Source organism: Vipera ursinii, assembly GCF_947247035.1.
Source record: "Vipera ursinii genome assembly, chromosome: 2".
Lineage (NCBI taxonomy): Eukaryota > Metazoa > Chordata > Lepidosauria > Squamata > Viperidae > Vipera > Vipera ursinii.
In genome coordinates this window covers 238326855-238351461 of record NC_139513.1, presented here as the reverse complement: position 1 = coordinate 238351461, position 24607 = coordinate 238326855, and the positions used below count along the sequence as shown (strand labels likewise).

The window sequence follows — 24607 nt, the reverse complement described above, 5'->3', positions numbered from 1 at the left end:
AATTTTATATTTGGTCCTACGTATTACAACAGCAGCAAGAATAACTTTCCCGCAATACTGGGAAAATGAAGCAACACCACTAGAGCAAGAAGTAATTAAAAAAATATTGGAATGCGCTGAGATGGACAGACTAACTATGAGGCTGAAAAATAAAGAAGAAGCAGAATACTACCAAAGCTGGAAATTATTCTACAGATGGCTAGAGAAGAGAACCAAAGAGCAGGACTTGATTATGTATTAGCGCTTTTGAACCCAGACTGCACGCTGGTTGAAAAATTAACATATGTATGTAAAGAAAAAAGAACTAATAAAAAGCGGGGGGGGGAGAGATGTTTTCACACTTTCAAGAATGTTCACAAACTTGCAAGAAAAACAATTCTCTCCGTGAGGGAGAAAAACAACAGCAAAAAAGGAAGCTTCCTTGAATCTCAACAGTCCCTGAGGGAAATGGGGTGTGGGGGCGGGGGGGGGCAAGGAATGGAAGGGGAAAAAGTCACAAATAATTTTGGACACATGTTTGGCAAGGGGGACATTTAGGCAGAATTGCTGAAAACAAGACGGGCTACCTCACCCCTCTCTATCATACATCATATATTAAGCATAAAAGCAGTTTTCCCAACTGGGCTTTGTTTGGAATTCTGTTGGAAGAATATATGAATATTTTCAAAACTTAAATATGGGAGACTTCTGCTATGTGTTTTTTTCCTGATTTGGAGTCTCTGATGCTCATAAAGGTTTGCTGTAGGACAGGGGTTCCCAACCAGGGGTGCGTGCACTCCCTTGGGTGTGAGATCATATTCCAGGGGGTGCAAAAACTTGGGGTTTCAAAATTATAGTGTATATGCATAATTTGTTGCCGTTGTTTCGAACTTTTGTAAGGGGTGCGAGAATATATCAGAAGCGTTCTAGGGGTGCGGAGTATAGAAAAGGTTGGGAACCGCTGTAGTAGCAGAATCTGCAAACAGAGTGACTGTGTGGGATAGGGAGCTGGGGACTGAGTGAATTTGGATTAGTGAGGCACATTTAGTGACTGTCAGGATTCTAATAATAAATCTCTAGGTGGGATGGGCAGCAAACAAGTTTGATGAATTGAAGGGAGGGAGGGAGGGAGGAAGTCCATAATTGCTGTGAAGATTGGAAGATTCTTTTTTAACTTCATCTATTTTTTTCTTTTTTAGTCTTCGTTGCTTTGACACTTTTTAAAAAATTTCCTGTGCTGATTATCAACTGTACATCTCACCCAAATAGATTTAAGGTTTGAGAGACAATACCTGCAGTAGGGGTGGGTAGCGGTGACAGTGATCTTTATTAGAATCACTGACTTGAATTGGATAGCTAATAAAAAGAAATATTGACTAATTGTAATGTGCATCCTGGATCTGAAATATTTGTACATACCTTGTGACCTTAGGATATTTGGTTATTTCCATGTAGGCAGTCCTTCTGATTGACTCTTGTTATTTGCAGAGAAAAGGGATGTGCGATTTCATGGTCATCATCTATGGAAATGGGACAAAAGATCTGTTTTAAATCAGCTGGGATAATGCTTTCTAAAATCAGTAAATGCTAGATTCTGGAACGCCTTTTTATGCTTTATTTCTGGCTAAGTGCTGATGATTCCCTTTCTGTTTTGTTTATTATATGCTATATTAAAATAACTTTCTTTTTGGGAAGCATTTGTGAGGTATTCAGAAGAGTATCTTTTCTAGATAAAAGTTATTTTTCTGTATGTCCTCTTTTTTTAGATTCTTTCCCAGAAATATAATCATAAATTTTCTATTCTGTGCTAGTTCTAATTGGTTCCTGAAATTTTCATTATTATAATAAAATGGACAGCTCATCTGGTTATAATTCAAAACTAACAGAGTACTACAAGAGTAAATCATGTTTTCCGTTTGCTCTTTTACCACTTCTGCTCTCTAAGATAGCAAATTTTTATTTATTTAAATTTATTGGTCATCCAATTCAAGTGAACTATGGTTAATATAGCTAAGACAGAAGCTACAGGACGGCATCATCAAGAATTACATTATATGGTGAGAGGTTCAGCTTGGAATGCCTTTATCCATAGAGTCACTAGGAATCAGCTCTTGTTTGACAAACCACAAAGGAACACACAACAAAAAGATGATTTTGATATTACAGTATATCCTAATGTAGCAATACTGGGAAAATGCAAAAAAAGAAAAAGAAAATGTACATAATTATTGTTCTGATAGAGCTTTCTGTGATAAATTTGTTACCAAATGTAATAGCTTAATATTATACATTAATAGGCAAACAACATTCATTTGGTGAATCTGTTCAGTCAATGAGCTAGTGTAATTGCTAATGAAGAAGAACCCATTTTTATGCATATTAACCACTTAAACAGCAATAAACTAACAAATGCAGAGCTGAATGTTGCCTATGCTTACATCTTATGCATAGTAATAGTGCCTTTATTCATAGTATCTTAAATTAACAGAATTTGGCAGTATTCTGTTCTGGGGAATGAACAGAGTAGATATCTTGGACTATTGGATTAAATTGTGGTGTATATTTAATAGGGCTAATTCTAATCTTGCTTCTGCTCATGTGATCTCCTCTAGTGTAGTTGCGAGAATCTGGAAGTTTTTTCTTAGTTTTCCATTATGCTACCTTTGAATGTTAAAATGAAGCTAATAATTTTAAATCTTTTTAATATGCATAATCAGTTTCTGGGTCATATGGGCAAGAAATGGATTTGCTTCAAATAAGTTATATTTAAAATGAACAAATGAGTTCATTTCAGATGACACAAACTGTTTAAATGCTTGCACAGGAGGAGATGAGAAGCAACTGATTCTGCTTTTATTGCATTGTACAGATGCAGCTGTAATGGGGGTGTTTATTTCACACACAAGATTACTCAGTGAATTTGCCCAACACATTAGATATATTTGTGATTCAGTGTGTTCTACAAACCAGGCTGTGTTAAAATCACAGTCATAGCTAATGATTACTCCCACATACAGGACTTGATTCACATGGCACAGTAATGCTTATTTTCTTTTATAGTATAATATGGATTGGAATTGAGCACACAAACATTAGTTTTACCCCCCTACATATATTTTAAGATTTTTAGCCCTTTGGGGGTAATTCAGACATTACTCCATTTTTTTGATTGGGTGATTGGGAGTTCATCAGACAGCCTATCTCAACTGGAGTTCCAGTTGTGATTCCTGAAATCTGTTCACATTGTGTTCTCCACAGGAGGGCAGTGATTTTACTTCTAAGTCCTCTTTTTAATTCATTTAGGATTGTTGTTCCAGAAAGCACTTTGTAATAAATAGTGACATGAAATGCTAGCTTTCTGCTGTGATAACCAGAAATCCTGTTATACTAAAAATGCATTTCCTTTACATGGAAATAACATGATACAAGCCTGACCAATATTAGCTGGAGCTATAAGAATATTAGTATAAAGCCAGTATTGGTTAAGAGTATCCTAAGTTATTAATGGCTTGTGTATTAGCACTGTGAGATGTCAGCATTTATATAAGATTATAGGAATGTAGTTATTGGTATGATAAATTATATTATCCTGAATTAAATTATATTGATTAAATATCAATTGATACTGGGAACTAAAGATAAAAGGAGAAGCAGAATATATTTTTATTGATTATACTCCATAAATAAAATGATAATAATGCATTCCCAAAGATTCTGTCTAGCTTGTTAATAATCTTGTTCAGGTATTTTGAAACTAAGTCATTGGCATGAGATGGAAGCTCCACAATACCTAACATTGTTTGTGTGATGTCTGGAGGAAAACATGTTTGTGCATATAGATATTTATATATTGGATTCCTAAGAAACAGAAACCTGCTATTCAGGGTATAATTACTGTGGGCTGGATCCTGGGTTAATCATGTCTACAACAAACCAATACAAATTAAAGAAAATTAAGTTAGTCTTGACTAAATTAATTCCCACTGATTTCATGGGTCTGTTTCTTTGTTTCTGGCAGTGCAGTCTAGCAATTAAATAGCAGTCATATGCTCTTTGCATTCTGTTCTTATGGTGTGATGACTACATCAAATTACAATTGAAACAATTAACATATATAATAGTAGTTATATGTAGAGTATTAGGAAACTTATTAATGTCTGGTCAAGAGGGTGGAAAATAGTTTATATCCTTTTAAACTGGATTTTTGAAGAAAATTTAGAAAGCACAATAAGTCTTGGTTTTAACTTGCTGCATTTCTTCAAATAATTGGAGGGAAGCAGACTGTACCTAAGTAGCAATCGGATGAGGCAAATATTCTTATATCTAGGAAAATCATGATTTATTTACTTTACTTACTTTATTTATACTCTTACCACCTTCCTGAGAAGACCAGAATAATGTACATGGAGCTCTTTGGCAGACTTTTTTCTAGAATTAAGGTTTGCGTAGCTCCTGTTCAGGAGTGTATTAAATGATTTCTTTTACGCTTATTTTTAAAGAAGGGTTTGATTTCTCCGCAAGTTTTATTTCTTGTGGTCATATGAGATGTGAAAAGGCATCACTTTTCAATTTCATACATGCACTGTTGTTTCAATTTTATCTTGAAATAAGATGATTGCTAAAAAAAGGTGTATGTAAGATTGCGACTGGCATCTTGTGTTTAAATGAGACAGTGTAAATGAAAATAGGAAGAGGAAAAACAAGCTGGTTAAAGGTAAAGGTAAAGGTTCCCCCGCACATGAGTGCTAGTCGTTTCCAACTCTAGGGGCCGGTGCTCATCTCCGTTTCAAAGCCGAAGAGCCAGCGCTTGTCCGAGGACGTCTCCGTGGTCATGTGGCTGGCATGACTAGACACCAAAGGCGCACAGAACGCAGTTACCTTCCCACCGTAGTGGTTCCTATTTTTCTACTTGCATTTTTACGTGCTTTCGAACTGCTAGGTTGGCAGTAGCTGGGACAAGTAACAGGCGCTCACTCTGTTACGCGGCACTCAGGATTCGACCTGCCAAACTGCTGACCTTCTGATCGACAAGCTCAGCATCCTAACCCACTGAGCCACCGCTCAGGAAAAACAAGCTGGTTAATAGCTGCTAAAAATGACTTCAAACTAAGCTGTATTACTATTTCTCCATTTCTTCAGAAATAAATAGTGAACCCTAGATGAAACTTCAAAAACTATATTTATTGTATTTGGGAAGTAAACTGTTATTTTGTGGGGGGGGGAATGATAGTTGCAAATAGGATATTAGGACATTTTGTTTTGAAACTGTTGTGGAGTTCTAGCCCTAGATCAGGGCTTTTCAACCTTTTCACCGATTGTACCACATTCGAGTACCACCAGTCACCTAGCAAGGTGTCAAAAACCTTAGGACCCACCCCCCCCCAAAAAAAAATGGGAAAAAGTGATAAAGTACAGGTAGTCCTTGACTTACGTTTGTTTAGTGACTGTTCAAAGTTACAACAGCACTGGGAATAGTGACTTATGACCATTTTTCACACTTATGACTGTTGCAGCATCCCCAGGGTCATGTGATTTACATTTGGATGCTTGGCAACCGATTTATTTTATGATGGTCACATTGTTCCAGGGTCATGTGATCACCTTTTGCAACCTTCTGACAAGCAAAGTTAGTGGGGAGGCCAGATTCACTTAACAACCATGTTACTAATTTAATCTCTCTCTCCCCCCCTCTCTCTTTCTCTCTCTCCCTCTTTTTATTTCTCTCTCTCTCCCTCTTTCTCTCTCCTTTTCTCTCTCTCCCTCTTTATCTCTCTCCCTCCCTCCCTCTCCCTCTCTTTCCCTCCCTCTCTATTTCTCTCTCTCTGTCTCTTTCTCCCTCTCTCTATTTCTCTCCCCCTCTCCCTCCTTCTTTCTTTCTCCTCTCTCTCTCCCTCTCTTTCCCTCCCTCCCTCTCCTCTCTTTCTCTCCCTTTCTTTCTCTCTTCTCTCTCTCCCTCTCTTTCTCTCTCTCCCTCTCTATTTTTCTTCTCTCTCCCTCCTTTTCTTTCTCTCTCCTTCTCTCCCTCTCTTTTTCTCTCTCCCTCTCTATTTCTCTCTCTTCTTCTCCCTCCTTCTCTCTCCCTCCCTCTCCCTCTCTCCCTATTTCTCTTTTTGCTCTCTCTTCCTCTTTCTTTCTCTTTCCTTCTCTCTCCCTCTCTCTCTCCCTCCCTCTTTCTTTCTCTCTCCTCTCTCTCCATTTATTTCTCTCCCTCTATTTCTCTCTTCCTCTCTTTCTCTCCCTCTCTCTCTTTCTCTCCCTCCCTCCCTCCTCTCTCCCATTGTCCCATCCTTCTTTCCTTCCTTTCTTCCTTCCCTCCCTCTTTATCCTTCCTCCTTCCCTCTCTCCCTCTCATTGTCATTTATTTCCTTCCTTCCTTCCTTCCTTCCTTCCTTCCTTCCTTCCTTCCTTCCTTCCTTCCTTCCTTCCTTCCTTCCTTCCTTCCAAATCTATTTTTACCAAGAAACCTGAACCACTAGAGGAAAGTTGGGGATGATCTATCAACGATACTTGGAGGTTGCCAGCTCATTTAATAAGCTTTATTCCAGCAACAGAAACACCTCACATTCGCTCAGAGTCCATCCACAGGTGCCAACAATGCTGCTGTGGACGGCGGGGCAGGAAGGCGCCCTTCACATGGGAGGGATGGAAGATGCACCAAAGCATCCTTCGCCCCGCTCGCCTTCTCTAGATGCAGCTGGAGTCCCGGGTGGGGAGAGATCTGGGGCTAAGGCGCACTCAGGGAAGTGCACGGCAGCAACTCACAACCAGCTATTCTTGGGGGACGGAGGCACAAAGCCAGCCGGACAGGGCTCAGAGCAGTTAACCATCTTGGACCACAGCTGCGCTTCCACCTTTCCCAGGGTGGCCCCTGCAGACGGAGCGCAACGCAGGGCACCAGCATGCCCCATTGCCACAGAAGCAGCCCACTGGAGCAGCTGCGACTCCTTCCTCCAGACAACGAATGCTCCTTTGGCCCCAGATTTGGTCAAGTCAATGTCACTCCCAAGGTAACAAGGCACATGTGCCTCGAAGTCTAGCAATTTAAAAGGCGGTAGAATGCGATCCGGTTTGTGATTGTATCCACACCTAATTCACCGCTCAGTGGGCAGAAGCGGAGGAGGCGAACGAGCTGCTGCGTCTATTTACCAGGCACTTCAGCAACACATGCGCTAGTGTTTCCGAGCCTCCTCTTATGAAATCAATTCACATGTTTGCCTTTGCTCTTTTTCAAACTCTGGGCTTCTCCTGGACCTGGAGAGTTGGGGCCAATGAACAGCTCTCAAACCCAACTGCTCCAGGTTGAAAGTAACTACAGTAACCGAAGTAGCAAAACTTGGAATCCTGAGCAGATCGAGCACCAGATTCCCACAGCGAATTCAACCAAAATAAACTCCACAATTAATATATGACTCACACCTCCTGCAGCCCCACCCCTTTCCTGAGACAAAAGCCTAAGATTTTCCAAAAGAGCCGAGATTACAATGATCAAGCAAAATAACTTTATGGTAGTGCGTTTGCGGTATCTCAAATGGAGCGAGCGCTGCTAACAACAGCTCTTCCCGCTGTCCCCAACACAACCACCCACACTCCTCCACAGCAGTCACTGGAGGAGGAGGAGGGAGAAAGCACTGGGGACGCTGGCCTCCCCAGATCCCCCACGCGGACCTGCCTGAGCTGAGAGGAGGCACAGGCCTCTCAGGGAAAGCCATTGGAGTGCTGGGGATTCTTTTAACAATTCACCTTCCCAGGTGCCAACCGACTGCAAAGCCAGATGAAGCTGAAGGAGAAGAGGCACTTTCCAGTAAGGGAAAGCAGCCCCAACTCTCCAAGAGATGCCCAGGGTTTCTGCTTCTTGGTTTCTGCTTGCTTTCTGTCTCTTTTAAAGGCCTCTTTCTCATTTACTGCCCCGTCACTTCCAAGTGCTTCCAAACGCCACTTGTTCGCTCGTGAGCAAGAGGCATTTGGAAGTGTTTGGAAATGACGGGGGAGTAAGTGAGTGAGCGAGCAAGAGGGCTAGCCCCAGAGATAGGGGAGAAAATGCAGGGAGAGGGCGGTTATGGTTGAAGGGGCTGCCTGCCTCCTACCTGATTCACTCGCTCCAGGCTGGCTCAGCCTCGTGGCTGCTGGTGCTCTGCTCCACGGCGGGAGTGGCAGCTGCAAGGTGTCAGCCCCGCTGCTGGTGACAGTCATCCTTGGAACCGCAGGGGGAGCGCGCTGGCTTGGCTGGGAGCCTCCGTCTGGCCAAGCCCTCTCTAGTAGTGGGCAGCGCCCTCTTTCTCCAGGGCCCGCTCTAATTTCTAGGCGGAGGGGGAGGAAGACAAGCAAGACACTCGCTCCTCTGAAGTAAGAAGAGGGGGGAAGGGAAGTGGATCCTGCATGAGAAGAAGTGAATCTGGTTGCTGCACAACGATCCCTGGGGAGGGCAGGGCCTCGCTTTGCACCTGCACTTGTCGTGTGCCCTTGGTAGGGTTCTTGCAGGCCGCCCCCAAGCAGCATGTTTTCCGCAAGCGAGCTGGGAAAGAGCGAGGTGGGGGAGGCGAGGGGGAGGAAGGCGATGCCACGTACCACCAGCCAGGTGCTTGTGTACCACCAGTGGTACGCGTACCACCATTTGAAAAGCCCTGTACTAGGTAACCTGATTTTAGGGAAAAAATAGGACATAGTACATTTTGAATTTCTGGTTTCATCCATTTTACTTTGTAGTAATTCCAGTACAACCTGCAGCTTGAGTTTGCAGAATGAGGAATACTACTGTGAGGATGAAAAACTTTGGCAGATATAGTGATGTTAGCATGTGCAAGGTATATGCATTTGTTGCAACTTTCTACTCTGTGTTCTTTATGGGTAGGGGAAGGTATTTTCATGACTATTATTACAGTATCAAAATTATATATAACTTATAATGAGCTCTCAGCCACGGGGGAAAAACTTGGATACAAATCTGAAGGATTTTAAATACCATCTTGAGCTTCTTAAAGTTACAATGTAAATGTAATGTGTATGTCTTTTTCTGTGTGGATAGGTATATTTATTTATTGTTAATTTATATGGCCACCCATCTCAAATATAAGACTGAAGTGTTAACAGGGAATAAAAACAAGTTAAGAAACCTAATAGAAAAAAGTGAATAACAGATCAGGAGCTGAGATTAAAAACAAAAACTGAATCAACACAACCAAGATATGAGCTCACCAGCTCAGCAAAAAACCCAGGTCATGGAGGCATTACAGAAAGCTAGTAGGTTTAGGCAGGGCTTTTTTTCTCATAGAACACTCAGAACGGAGTTCCGGCACCTTTTTTGGATGGAACCTTGTAGGGTAGGCAAGGCGGGTTGTATTTATTTATTTAATTGAATTTCTATACCGCCCTTCTCCCGAAGGACTCAGGGCGGTGTACAGGGCAATAAAAGCATTACATACAAAAGTTAAAAGTAAGATTAAATTAATTAAGCCCTAACAATAAATAATTAAAAATACCCCAAACCCTTAAACCAGGCCGGCCTGTTCAAATAAATAGGTTTTCAGATCATGGCGGAAAGAGCGAAGGTCGGGAGCCATTCGGAGCTCAACCGGTAATTGATTCCAAAGGGCTGGCGCGCCCACAGAGAATGCTCTCCCCCTGGGGGCCGCAAGCTGACACTGTCTGACCGACGGCACCCTGAGGAGGCCCTCTCTGTGGGAGCGCACAGGACGAAGGGAAGATGACACTGGCAGCAGGTGCTCCTGTAAGTAAGTATGACATGTGAGTTCCGGCACCTTTTTCTTTTACAAAAAAAGCACTGGGTTTAGGGCAAGTGTAATCTTTATTTAGGGACGTGGTGGCTCAGTGGGTTAGGATGCTGAGTTTGTCGATCAGAAGGTCGGCAGTTTGGCGGGTCAAATCCCGAGTGCCGCGTAACAGAGTGAGCGCCTGTTACTCGTCCTAGCTTCTGCCAACCTAGCAGTTCGAAAGCACGTAAAAATGCAAGTAGAAAAGTAGGGACCACTACGGTGGGAAGGTAACAGCGTTCCTTGCGCCTTTGGCGTCTAGTCATGCCGGCCACATGACCACGGAGACGTCCTCGGACAAGCGCTGGCTCTTCGGCTTTGAAACGGAGATGAGCACCGGCCCCTAGAGTTGAAAACGACTAGCACACATGTGCGGGGGAACCTTTACCTATACCTTAATCTTTATTTATTGATTGAGAAAAATAATCAAAAGCTACGTATTTATGTGTAGCAAAAGTATGTGAACCTTTGCTTTGTAATTTTCTCCATTTTTATACACTTACAGCTTAGATAATATAAATAGCTGGTTAGGATTGATTAGAGTTGTGCTCCTATATTTCTAAAAGATATGTTAGAGGTGTGTAAAATATATTAATACAGTATAGTCGACCATCATGGTCTGAGTACGATGTGTAAATATTTGATTCAAAAGTAATCTGTGCTTCCATATTAACATCAGCCCAACCAACATGGCTAGTTATGATTAATTATGTGATCTATTCAAATGGTAAGAGAGAATCAGATTGCCTATCCTGGGATAAGGAAGAAAAAGGAACTAATGGGTATAGAATCAAATTAATTTTTAAAATCAATAAAATAGATTAAAATATTTCAGTTGACTTTGATGCTAGTTAAATTAGATAGAAACGTTTCTTTAATAGAAATATTCTTACTCGTGTAACAAAAGAATTTCATGGTCTAATGTTTTGTCATGTATTGACAAAAGGTGGGAAACTCTTGCAGTATTTGGATTTTTAAATCAAAATAAGTCCTTATAAATAAATATAACATGAGGTTTGGGAGGTCAGTGTTATGGAAATTTTCACAGGTCAGTTTAGATACCCATCACTGATCTCAGGCAACTATAAAGATATGTTTGGGGCTGAAACAGGAAACTTGCAATTATACAATAAAGGAATTGGGGAATAAATATCTTGTGGCACTTTCTCATATCTCTCATATCTCATATCTCTATATATTTTTGCAACAATAAACATGACACAGTATAGAGTCAAATAATATATAAATCCAGACAATTGTATTTCAAGTCTTTTTCAAGGAGTCCATAACAACTGTAGAAGGACTTCTGTAAATCATGCAATAAACACTATAGACAAACTTTTGAACATTTGCATTCTTTACTACAATTCTTTCACTCAGAATTTCTTTGAATACATACAACCAAATTTCAACTTTTTAAATTAATGTGCTGTTATTTGTTTCTTGCATCTAGGCTGATAAATTACTCTTGAGTAGAATATAAAGTAGCAAGTACATTTGCTTTATTTTTCTTACACACAGAGTTCCATTTCTTACTTTGTACTGTATCTGCTGTTATGTTGAAACCAAGAGCTAATATAAATATTATAAGAACTGGAAGATAGGAGAAAATGTATTAAGTTTCCCCATTGGATTATGCTTTGTTACCATAGTGTCACATAATTAGCATTTCATGTTAAATTTGTATCATTGTAAACATGTAAAATTGAGGTTATATTGTTATATCATCATTACAGAAATTTAAGACATGTCTTTGAAGGAAAAGTAACGATTCATTCTAATACATATTTATACAAAAGGAGAGAGAAAGGGTTTAGGATAATGAATAGAGTGTTGTATGTATCACATGATTTTTCACTTGGAAGTAAGAGTGAACATAACTCACTCTTACTTATAACTCATTAATTGGTTATTGTATGATTAAACACCTCAGAAGCCATTCCATCTTTAGAATGCTTGTTAGTGCCAGTTTTTGTCATTTCGTCTCAGATGTGCTACATTTCACAAGGAGAAAACAATTTAATCAGTCTCAGGAGTTTGTTCATAAATTATACAACTCAAACGCAGGGATGAAGTTTTCTAAGCTATTTTAGAAAGCAACAGTTTTGGCCTTTGTTAGTGAAAGAAGGGAATTTGACTTTGTTGGACAAAAATCTATGAGAGAGAACTTAGGAATTTATCTTTATCTCTTTTTAAACTTCCACATTCTTCTCCCTTTGCCCTTATCCTCAAGGACAAGATGAAGCTTGGTTTCTCTACTCAATCTGGACAACATAGAGTAATTCAGTCTCCAAAGTTTATCATGGGTTTGCAAAGCCAGGTCAAACCAACACATGGGCATGTTCAATAATGTTCCATATTCTCCAAACAAAAGAAGCACACATTTATCTAGTACAGAATAGCAAGGAGATATGAGTCTATAAAAAAGAGCACAATTGGTTACCCAGGAACTCAAAGATTAAAATAAGTAGGTCAGCCTGAACCTTTATAGTGATACTGTACAATAAAACGTTCTGCTAACAGTTTAACCCACTTCCTCTCCCATCTGTATAACTTTTACCACTGTATGAAACCTAGGTTACATGATTGTTCTGTAATGGCTATTATATTATTACTGGCTATGTTCAGGAGTTCAATACTAAAATATTTATTAATATTTAAATTAAATTCTTTCACAGCTTATATAAATTCACACCACAGGTATGCAAACAATATTTGCCTGATCAAATATCCAGTTTTATAAAGCTAGTAGTCAAGATAAAGTAATATAGGCCAATGCCATCAAACTTGTAAAGTTCTTATAGCATATAAGTGATAATGGAGTTGACATTGAATGCTTGCTCTAAGACTGAATGGGTTCCACATTACTCATAAAGAAATATAATTTGATATTAGGTTTGCCTGCTCCATTAATTAACTATAGCTCAGTGGGTTAGGACACTGAGCTTGTCGATCAGAAGTTCGGCAGTTTGGCGGGTCGAATCCCAAGTACCGCGTAACAGAGTGAGCGCCTGTTGCTCATCCCAGCTACTGCCAACCTAGCAGTTCGAAAGCACGTAAAAATGCAAGTAGAAAAATAGGGACCACTACGGTGGGAAGGTAACAGCGTTCCATGCGCCTTTGGCATCTAGTCATGCTGGCCACATGACCACAGAGACGTCCTCGGACAAACGCTGGCTCTTCGGCTTTGAAACGGAGATGAACACCGGCCCCTAGAGTTGGAAACGACTAGCACGCATGTGCGGGGGAACCTTTACCTTTTACCTTTTTAAACCTCGCAGTAATATGCATTCCTGATTTTAATTAAGTATATAAATTGTACTGTATTAGGAGTATAATACCAATCAGAATAAATCAGTATTCTCATACAGCTATGCCTTTGGGAGATATATGTGATCATATGATAGAGGTCAGGGTTAGAAGCAGATAATATCAATGAACACTTAAAGATTAGTGTGAATGTTTGTTGGAACACCAAAGCTCAGTACCATCAAATATTTTATACTGTCTGCAGAAAACTTTTAAGCACAGTGAAAAGTTGATCAATATTGCAAGTTATTTTTTTAAAATAATGAAGTCACTGTGAGTGCAAGGAATAAATAGATGTCTTGATGGATAATAGATAGATAAAACTTTATTATGGTCATAGAGTAGATCAAAAAAGAAAAGATTGCCATAGTAAAATATTGCAAAGATGTAAGAAATTTCTCACAAAACTCTAAAGGGAGAAATTAGGGTTCCATTTCTCCTTAAAATCAAAATATATTATAAGAGGATAGGTTATATGTATGTTAACTACTATAATGCCAGATTTAAGCAAATTAATTGCACATGCAGACAGAGCAAAAGGTTTTTCATTTTATTTCATTTCATTTCATTCAAAGGTGCACAGCCTGGGCATGTCTCTCTAACCTTGTTATACCTTTGCCTCTCCCTTGTACTAGTTTGACATTAAGTCTTAAATGTATTTCTTGATTATAGATAAGTATATAGTTAAGTTTTTAAAAGCAATATCCAACACAATGTCCTATGTGAAGATCTACCGTGTTTTCCCGAATGTAAGACCCGGTCTTATATTATTTTTGCCTCCAAAAGAGGCATTAGGTCTTATTTTTGGGTGGTGTTTTATATTTTTCATGACACCTGCCTCGCCTCCCATCCAGCAGGAGCCCGCATGGCTGCTGGCCCACTTCTGCTGCAGCCACGTGGCAATTGTGCTGCTGCTGCCACAACGAGGCAAGGTAGGCAGGGGAAGGGGTGGAGCTGCCCCACGCGCCCTGCACCTGTTTCCTTCAGCCCCCCCCCCCCAGCCAGGCCATTCCTTGCTCCCTTTCACTCCCCTCCTGAGCCGGACTGCCATGCCACCGTATGGAAGATGGGTGGGGTAGGTGTGGTTGCCCTCCACCGTTTCAGAGCCAGGAGGGAGTGACGGCGAAAGGCTCCGCTGCCACTGTGCACTTGTGTAATAAGCAGCTGTCTCATAAATTAATTTGTTAATTTGATACTCAAATTGGTATGGGTAAGCAAAGTGTGATTTGACAATAGGTTGTTGTTAGTTGCGAGGTCATATCCAACCCATCGCGACCCCATGGACAATGTTCCTCCAGGCCTTCCTGTCCTCCCAGGCCTTCCTGTCCTCACAATAGGTAGATCTGTATTAATAAATAAATCCTATAAATCTACTTAAGTCTTCTTGGTAAAATGCAAACCCTGTGTCTAGGCTACATTATGTTTAAGTTTAAGTTTATTGAATTTATATACCCCTCTTTTCCCGTAGGACTCAGGGCGGTTTACAAAGTATTTAAAAACATCAATACAATACAAGAGTTAAAAACAGTTAAAATAATTAAATTTGATCCCTGAGGGGGAAAAAAAACAACTCTCAGCCTAGGCCGGAAAGCTCAAAGAGCCAGGTCTTCAGGTCCCGGCGGAATGACCAAAGGTCGGGGGCAGTCCTAAGCTCCACGGGCAGCTGGTTCCACAGGGCAGGCGCACCCACTGAGAAGGCCCTCCCCCTGGGTGTTATCCGCCGGCAGTCTTTTACCTGCGGCACCCTGAGAAGGCCCTCCAAGTGGGAGCGCACAGGACGAAGGGTACTTGATGCCGGCAGTAGGTGTTGCTTATATAGTTGAATATTATGTTGCTCATATAGTTGAATATTCTTTCTGCAGAATGTTAGAGAAAAGGCTAGATTAGAATTCTTTTCCCAAGTTTTAATTTGCTACTTGGAAATATTTATTTGTACAGAGACAATATTTAGATACTGATTCCAACATTTAGCCTGAGTTCATACAGGTAAATTCAGTATTGCAATATTTTGGGTGCTGCGAACTGCACTTAAGATAAGCTTAACTGGCAGAATGGCCATAGTGAGAGTATTAAGTGAGCAGAACAATGTGACATACACAGTGCTTTTTTTGTAAAAAAAAAAAAAAAAAAGGTGCCGGAACTCACACATGTCATACAACCCGCCTTGCCTACCCTACAAGGTTCCATCCAAAAAAGGTGCCGGAACTCCGTTCTAGGCGTTCTATGACAAAAAAAGCCCTGGATATACATAAATGGGAGACAGGTTTTTATGTTTCTTTTGCCCAGGTATTAGGGATAATTTGTTTTTTTTCTTAATTAGGAATTGAGTGTTAGGGAAACTTTTTCAGGGGAACACACCCTTTTGACCGTTTTATCTCATCTCAGATTAGGTGCCAGGATCCCTAGAGGGTATTTGCAGTGTCGAGGGGATACTGCTATGGTTTTGCTTAATGTTACTGTAAACTGCTTTGAGTCTTAGGAAGTTGATAGTACATAAACACCTACCTATCCATGTAAATGAATAAATATTCCTACCTAAAAGCCCAACTGCTTTTGTAATTTTTAGCAGTTATTGGAGGAGGTTTGGTGGTAGGGCCTTGTAGGTACTACAGAAAGGAAAAGGGAAAGAGGAGAAAGAAAAATATTTGTAGACTGCATCCAATTTAGAGTTTGAATTGCCCACTTGGTCTAGAACAGACATGTCAAACACAGGCCCGGGGGCCGGATCCGGCCCGCGAAGTGGTTTCATGTGGCCCACGAAGCCAGCCTGGAAACAGTGAGGGAACGGCCCCCACTGCCTTGGTCCTGGCCCTCCTTCTGCCAGAGACCCTCAGATCTGTCCCACTCCTGCCCAGGCTCCCATAGGCACCCTTGATGCGAATGATGTAGAGCTGGCCACACCCACCCAGTAGGCCATACGCACTCTAGCCACACCCACCCAGTAGGCCACGCCCACCCTGGCCACACCCACCCGGCCTCCTGAGGGCAACCGCAATGCTGATGCGGCCCTCAATGAAATTGAGTTTGACACCCCTGGTCTAGAAAGATTTACCTTCAGTAAGAAAAGTGGGCTTTGGCATAGCACAATACATATGAGATTACAGTTTTTAATATTGCCTGACTCTGAAATATACAGTCTGAGCAAACATTTGCATCTCAGCTTATAACATAGGCTTTGATACATTTTTTGGTACAGTTTTCATTACTCTTTAATTAAACCTGGACGATATGTGCATAATTTCTGGAGAAAGCTATGGTTTATCTTAATTTATATTGCCAACTGGGAAAGCTAAATAAAAGAAGCATCTTTTCTGCCTTTTCTTAAATTGCTGTACAGAAGCGTGGGAGGAAGGAGATGTCTAGTCTTTAGTTTCAGGAAATTGTTTTCCATCTTGAATACTGACTGAGAAAGCTAGGAAGATTTATACCCTGACAGTGGCTAATGTGTAATGTTTATTCTTAAAAAAGCATTTCAAAACATATGTAAGTTTTAGCTATAGAAGTTGAAGAAGCAGGCACAAGTTTGTATACTTTTTCATCATTGCTATATAAGCCTAGGTGTCGAGCTGTGTTGTAGTAATGATGAATTCATCATTATATCATATTTTGGGGTGTTTTTAAAAAAGGGAGCAGATTCCAAGATTAAGAATTATGCAATGGATAGATCTCCCCTTTGTTTCCACAAAAGTACAATGAAAACACGAGATCTAAACTAATTTGTGTTAAGCTGAAATTTAAAGACATTTTGGATGAGATGGTTTACAGATCCCTATGCCACATACGTATCCAGCAGACAAAATTAAAAATATTGCCAGGTTTAGTTCATGTGCATTAATTTGTGCCCCCTTCTTTCCTTTATAAAAAGAGCTATTTAAATTGTTCTGTATTATCTGTATAGTGGACTTCAAATAGTACATGATCCACTGATTTTATTTTTTGCAGTCTCAGGTAAGCACATGGATCAATGAGATATTACTAATTTCCCTTCCAGGAGACCTGGGGGTAAAGCTTTAATCCACACTAAAGTTCTTTGATTTATATGTGTAAGATTCAGTACAAAGCTGACTATTAATAAATCTGCTTTGTCCACACTGGCCTGTTCTAAAGTGAACAGCAGCTATATTTCTAACTTTTAGAAGGTCGGTGTTCAGTACTATTTTTTAGCAACTACTCTAGCCTTATGCAGTCCCAGCAAGATAAAAAAACTAAAAACCACCCAGACTTTTGTATATCTCAAACCGGTTTTTTACAGACTAAATTAAAATCATTTTAGAAAATTAGAAGGCCAGAGATTCAGAAGAAAAGATTAATTTAAAGCGGTAATTTGCATGGTATAGATAGTTCTCTAAGCAAGCACAATTGGAACTGGCAACTTAGTCATTAAGTCATTAACTTAGTCACCTCAACTCTGCTTACTTCAGCTTTTCTTTGCTTTATGGACCTGCAAAGGTTGTAAATGCAAGGATTAGTTGCAAAGCTACTTGCATTACACTTCCTTGGTCATGAGGGCAGCATGACTACACACGAGGTGTATGGAATGCTGTTACCTTCCCACTGAAGTGGTACCTGTTTATCTATTTGCATTTGCATGCTTCTGAACTGCTAGGTTGGCAGGCATTGGGGCAAGTAATGGGAGCTCACCCCGTTGTATGGCGTTCAGGAGCCAGTGTGCTCCCATAACTACCAGTATATTCTATTCATTCATTCCTTAATGAAAAAATAGCCAGTATAAAACTCAACTTGTTATACCCTCAAAGCACTATTTATTTATTTTCTGCCTGCATACCTAATTTATCTGCCATTTTGTTTTGTAATTTTCAGTTTGGGGAATTTTCTTTTGGTGTAAAGAATTCTAAATATAAAGTATGCAACAAAGCTTTTGACATTTGTATATTGCAGCCATTTCAGCATTTGTAAGATTCTGTGAAAAAACTATGGGCTACAATGAATGGAATATTTTGGTCATTTAATTGTTATTTTTTCCCAGACTTCTTTTTGGATTATGTATTCCATATTTGATTGCTTTTTTTTTTACCATGAATCATCTAAGCCTCTCAGAGCCATACAGTTTGGGACAGCCATCAGTCAATCAATCAATCAATCAATCAAACTATCAATCGATCAATCCACAGTGATACTTAAATGCCAGGAAAGTCTCCTTAGTTTATACAGTAGTTCCATTCAGCTTTAATCAAAACTAATTTGACTCCCTTTTATTTAAACTATTGAAAGTTTGAGTAATTTTGCCTGGATTGAACTGATTAAAATGGAAATACCAAGGACCTCTTTGGAATCAAATACGTTCAGCTAAAAAGCAGTTTCTTCATATCTTAAATTCATCCAGGCATTATGAATCTGTCATTCTGATGACATCAGCTTTCCTACAGACATACATATAATGAACACAAATGTCTGTAGAAGAAAAACTGTATTGACCTGCATATGAGTTAAATCTTTGTTCCCGCAGCTATTCATGCTCAGTGCACATATGCTTCAGGAAACATCACTTGAGTGACACTCGGGACTTAATTGGAGTAATCACATGGTAAGTATGCTGGCTTAACTAACTCTTGAAAGCATCTTTAAGTATCATTGAGGCCAAAATTGATTGGTCAGTCTTTATGGCATTGAGAACTATTTGTCTTTTTGAATGGTCACATTACAGAAAATTTTGGGATGGGGTAAAACAACAACAACAAAAACACCTAAATTCCATTTTATCTCAACTACAATCATATATTTAACTTTATCATCTGCAATCATATCAGCCTTTAGGCTTGCCTAAAATCCTTTTCAAAGATTAGAAGTTTCTCAAACAAAACCAGTGATCACTACAGAATGAACTGAGTACAGATACAGGCTTCTGAGGAAAAGTCAAGAGATGGTTCTCTAAAAATGTTAAACTGTAGGTGTGGGGTCCTTGATATGCTCTTAGCCTGGTTATTTGTTTGCTACGAGACTAGCTAACATGGTTTTGGTGATGGGGAGGTTGGGTAGAGACAAGAAAGAGGAGGTGGGAGAATGGAGTGCCAAATCTATTGCTGATCAGCTGTTAAGTGCCATGGATGAGATTTTCTAATTTGTTTTCTTGTCAGATATGTTCCACTGTGATATACATACTGCAGTTCAATACAAAAATATGTTGATTATAAATGACTCCCATGATAAGGCTGTCAGTGATAACTAGTCATGATAGCTAAATAGTAACTTCAATACCAGAGACAGACTATTTTTTAAAAAACACTGGTGGCACACACTTGAGTAGGAGAATACAAGCCATATTCAGGTGTAGTTTGCAGATTTCCTGTAAACCTATGACTGAACAGAGTGTTGTACTATATAAACTGTTAATTTAGGATTGCTCAATGAACTTGATTATTTTAACTTTCTTTAGGTAATATCCTTCCTTAGAAGATAGGTGGTTCCCCTAAGAGAACCACAATTCTAGAATATGGGGTGCGGGATTTATCAATCATAAGAACACCTGTATAAGAACTGTATTATGTTTAGTTCTATATATCAGAGGTCCCCAACCTTTTGGGCACCACACCACCCACCACCCACCACCCAGCCCTTTATAAGGTAGCTTCTGGGGCCTTCCTGAGATATTGGAAGGACTTCAAAGGGCCAAGTCATCTGCACCTTGTCAGCAGTGGAAGAAGATGGTGAAGTTTACCTGGGAGAGCAAGGCTGGCAGGGCGACAAGGAGGATGGCAGAGTGCAGGATGGTGGAGACTGCAGAGAGTAGAGTGTTGGGGTGGAGGAATGCAGGGTGTTCAAAAGGTGAGGAAATGGGGAGGAAATCAGCAGATGGGCTGAGTTGAAGCTCAGACTGCAGGCAGGCTACGAAGCAGCTGAACTTTGATCATGTGGTTGTGGCAGTAAAGTTTACTCTTGAGAGCTTATTGAATTTTATATATATATATGTATGTGTGTATATATATATATATATATATATATATATATATATATATATATATATATATATATATATATATATATATATATATCTTTGGTTATTCGGGATTTGTGTAGGGGCGACGTTTCGACGGAATCCCATCCGTCATCATCAGGCTGGTGGCTTCTGCTTCCTTCTTCTGGGAGAAGCATGTGGCTGTTTGTTCCTCTTTTTTAAACTGCCAGAGGGGGTGTGTTCTGTGGGTGGAGGTGTGCTCTGATTGGGTGGGGGACCAAGTGTGTTCTGATTGGGTGGGAGTGTGTTTTGAACAGAAACCTAACTACAGCTGCAACATCAGCCACTTTAAACCCCTCCAAACCACACAATAAGCAAACTGACACCCACTATAAAAACATGGCACCACCACAAACACGAAGCCGAACAAAAGCAGCACAACTCACCAGCTCAGGTCTAAGGCTGGCAGCGGAGACCAGCCCATCCACTCAAAACACACCCCCACCCAATCAGAACACACCCACCATTCAAAACACACTCCCACCCAATCAGAACACACTTAATCCCCCACCCAATCAGAGCACACCTCCACCCACAGAACACACCCCCTCTGGCAGTTTAAAAAAGAGGAACAAACAGCCACATGCTTCTCCCAGAAGAAGGAAGCAGAAGCCACCAGCCTGATGATGACGGATGGGATTCCGTTGAAACGTCGCACATGGGGCAAATCTTTATTTCCTGTTTCTCAAAGGCCATCGAACAGGCTGTAGTCACACCGGACAGTTTATATATTTGTGTAAATTACTAACAAAGAATTAAGGGAGACTAAGATGCATTTCTGACTCTTTAGTCTTCATCAGTCAGTCATACCCTTCTGAGATTCGAACCTGGGCTGATTGCATATTAGGCAGTATTTTTACCTCTTGAGCCACAGGATCTCTCTCGCTCTCTGTTAGCTTTCTGCAAGGGGAGATATGAGTCAAATGTTAACTATTTAGATTACCTTGCTAGGCCCCAAACATGGGGCAAATCTTTATTTCCTGTTTTCAGCCTTATCTCAAAGGCCATCGAACAGGCTGTAGTCACACCGGACAGTTTATATATTTGTGTAAAGTTAACATTTGACTCATACAAATGAACATAAGTTTTTACTTTGATTAGTTGTAGCTGGAAGTATCCTGAATTTGACAGAATGGATTATATAAAAAAAACCTATGGAAAGCAGTTTTCTAGCCACATGGTCATCCACAAAACTTGAAGAGGAACAAAGCTGCAAAGTAGGATTCATTGTAATTTATAAGCATAGCACATTGCTACACATCCATCCATTTTCTCAGATGTGCATTTTTAAAAATATATTTTGGCAACTACTCCTTTTCATTAAACATTTTTACATAATTTGCCAGGAGAAAGCCCTCATGTAGAACAGAAGAATGAAAGCATTATATTGAATCAAACTAATGTCCATCTAGCTCAAAGTTCATACTGGCTGGTTTTATGTTTCCAGAATTCAAGGCTGCAACTTTTCATAGCCTCATGAGGTAAGGTTAGGGATTAAACCTAGATTATTCTGTATGTAAAACAGAGTCTGTGCCACTGAGCTACAGACTGTTGTTCTCTTTATCTTGGAAATACTGATAAGCATTCTGTGGAGGAGAAATGCTTAAACTGGAGAGAAATTACTAGGATTTTGAGTTCATGTTAACTTTTATATTGTTGACAACCTCCATTTTAATCAGCTAACATGGCTTTTCTGTTTCTTGATTATCATATGGTGCCAATGGTCTTGAAATTGTAGTTTTGTCCTAGAACTGCACATTTTATGTTTAATTGTTCAGTTAATTAAAAAATGCCTGACAGTTTGAGAGAATAAGTCTACAAGTCTACGGCAGCAAGACTTTTAGTAGGGCAATATTGGAAGAAGGAAGAACTGCCGACTATAGAAGAATGGACTTTAAAAGTTTCCAACCTGGCGGAAATGGCAAAGATCTCAGCGTATTTGAAAGACCATTCGCAACAGAGATATATTGTGGAGTGGAAAAAATGGATTGATTATATTCAGAATAAATATGGGACTAAAAAGTTTCACTTAGCATTTGAATAAGTACTGATGTGATATTTATATGGCTTGTAGTTATTTTATAAGAGTTAAAGTGCGATAGATTTAATAGTTTATTGTTGTTTGCCTATGGTAGACTAGGATTGTTTGTATTTTTATACCTTGTATTTAGCTCTGGGAAGTCGGGGAGGGGAGGGAGGGAGGTGTTGGGGAGGGTTGGGAAGAGGGGAGGGGGTTGGGAGGGGTTTTGTTTTGTTGTGGTAAAAATAAAATGTACTGTAAAACTTTTCAATAAAAAAAATCTACAATTTTTGAAAGTTTCAATGAGTGAGCAGCCTGAGCAGGACTTAGATTGGCTTTGGGTATGGTATAGGTATAGGTCAGGGGTAGGCAACCTTGGCTCTTTTATGACTCGTGGACTTTAACTCCCAGAATTCCTGAGCCAGCCATGCTGGCTCAGAAATTCTGGGAGTTGAAGTCCACGAGTCATAAAAGAGCCAAGGTTACCTACCCCTGGTATACAGTAGGTATTCCTTTCATGACAATTTCTTCCTAGGTTTAAAAACCCACAAGGATTGAAATCCATGGAAAATAGTTATATCTTATAACAGTGTTTAATAGCAATCATTGACTGGTTTATGAAAAAATAAATTGAAACAATAGTGTTAAAACAGATGGTCCATCAAAGGCAAATCAAGGGACGCTAGATTGCTTAGAAAATAACAATAGCATGATTTTGTAGGCTTGTCTTAAAGTATTCCCCTATTCCCCTGCTCCCAGTCCCAGAAATGAGTACAGCAATATTGGAATACATTTTAGCACTGGCATAACTCTGTCTTCCTTTTCCTCTACCTCCCTTGATAAAATAACTTTTTTAAATTTTAGAAAATTACTGTTTTAAAAATCTGATTCAATTTATTACAGATTACGGTCTTTCTTCCTAACTTTTGTTTTTGAGTAGAGCCTCTATTGCTCAATCATAGTTGTACTCTCTAGCCAGAATCCATATCAGTTATTGTTAGGGCTGAACAAGGATTTTTCAAGCTAAAAACATGGAAAAACAGGACCACACTTTCTAATAAAATGAGCAAATAATGATGACAGGTTTTTTTATACCTCATCTTGTAGCAAGATTAAAAAGTAGGACTTTTTTTTAATGATAGCTGGGAATCTGGGAACTATAGTTCATCCAGAGACTTAATGCTGCCTCAGTCCCTCAATCCCCACTGAGGACTTTCATTGCCTAGTTACTTCACTTGCGCAAATGAGGTAACAGATGCTTATCATTTGTTGTAAAATCCAAATGTGTTTATTATCTAACTATAATGACATAATCTCGATCTTGCTTGCATTATCCTCTATTTTTGTGTGGTGTGATTTCCCTGTTTCTTTTGTTGCTTTTTTGGCACAACATATTTTGTTTCACTATCTGAATTTGGTAAACTACCGATTGCACAAACCATGATTTACATGGAAAACATGGGTAGGAATTACAGGATGTGAAAATCAGCAGCGTAACTTCCAGGGTAGCTGCTGGGAACTTGGCAAGGGAGATTGAAGGCCTGGGGTGCAAGCAGAAACTAGTAGAATACCAAGAAATGGGAATTGCCAGAATCTTGAAGCTCTTTAGACAACAGCAAATACTTTCTCTCAAACAAAAAAATTAAATCCACAATACCATTCAAGTTGGACCCAGAGAAGACTATGGAGCAAGGCTAACTTCAGATTGAGTGTTGCAAAGATAGAAGTATTGGAAGGAAGAATAAATGTATATAAAGGGTAGAGGTAAGATATGCTGAGAGAAGCTAGAATAAGTAGCAGAGTATCAGATGGATTAATGAAGAAAGATATTTGGGATAAAAAAGTAACCCCCAAAAGATCAAAATGTAGCAGTATAAACATAACATTAAATAAGATTAAAATTGGTCAAATAAGAAATGAACTACCGTATATTAACCATAATAATTAGTCCAAGAATGGGTTGGGGAGGGAGAAAATATGTTTATTTAATCAAAAGGAGTGTAGGTTCAGTTGCACATCAGTAACTTCATTGTATAAATGATTTGTAATACAAGTCTCCTAATTGCTGTAAGTTTCTTTGTTTATTGATTTATTTAATTTGGTGTTGCCCAACTCCAAATGTCTCTGGGCTGTTTTTATAATACACCAAACAATGTAAAAACAGTGTAAAAGCAAACTCTTTCTCATACACACCCAGCCGAAAAGGGCCCAATAACCGTTCGACCTCAAGATTTGAGAAATTAGCCAGATTTTCAAGGCTCATTTAAAGAGGAAAGGATAGGGACAGTTTGACTTATTCAAATTAGACACTTGACTCTGGAGAGCCATAGTTGAAATCTCTAAGAGAATTTTGTTCCATAGGACAGGCACTGCGACAAAGAAGGCATACTTCTTGGGTCCTGATGGTGTTGTTTAATTGAAGGAACCTGGAGCATGCCAATACTATCAGCTCAAATTGGCCTGGCAGGCACCATAGAACCTAGGCAATCCTTTAAATATCTGAGCCATATGTCGTGTGGTGCTTTATAGTCCCCAGCCAGCACCTGAATCTCACCTGGA

General features: G+C 39.7%; 2 protein-coding genes across 2 annotated transcripts in view; one reads left to right on the top strand and one right to left on the bottom strand.

The window, feature by feature from the left end:
* CHSY3 (chondroitin sulfate synthase 3) overlaps positions 1-24607 on the top strand; it is a gene marked incomplete at both ends in the record, with an annotated part of 68192 nt that overhangs the window by 17776 nt on the left and 25809 nt on the right. The gene's annotated exons all lie outside the window — the stretch shown is intronic.
* HINT1 (histidine triad nucleotide binding protein 1) overlaps positions 12199-24607 on the bottom strand; it is a 450407-nt gene continuing 437998 nt past the window's right edge. The window contains exon 4 of the transcript XR_014491458.1: positions 12199-12208. The gene's annotated coding sequence lies outside the window, so the exon portion shown is untranslated. The remainder of the gene's footprint in view (positions 12209-24607) is intronic.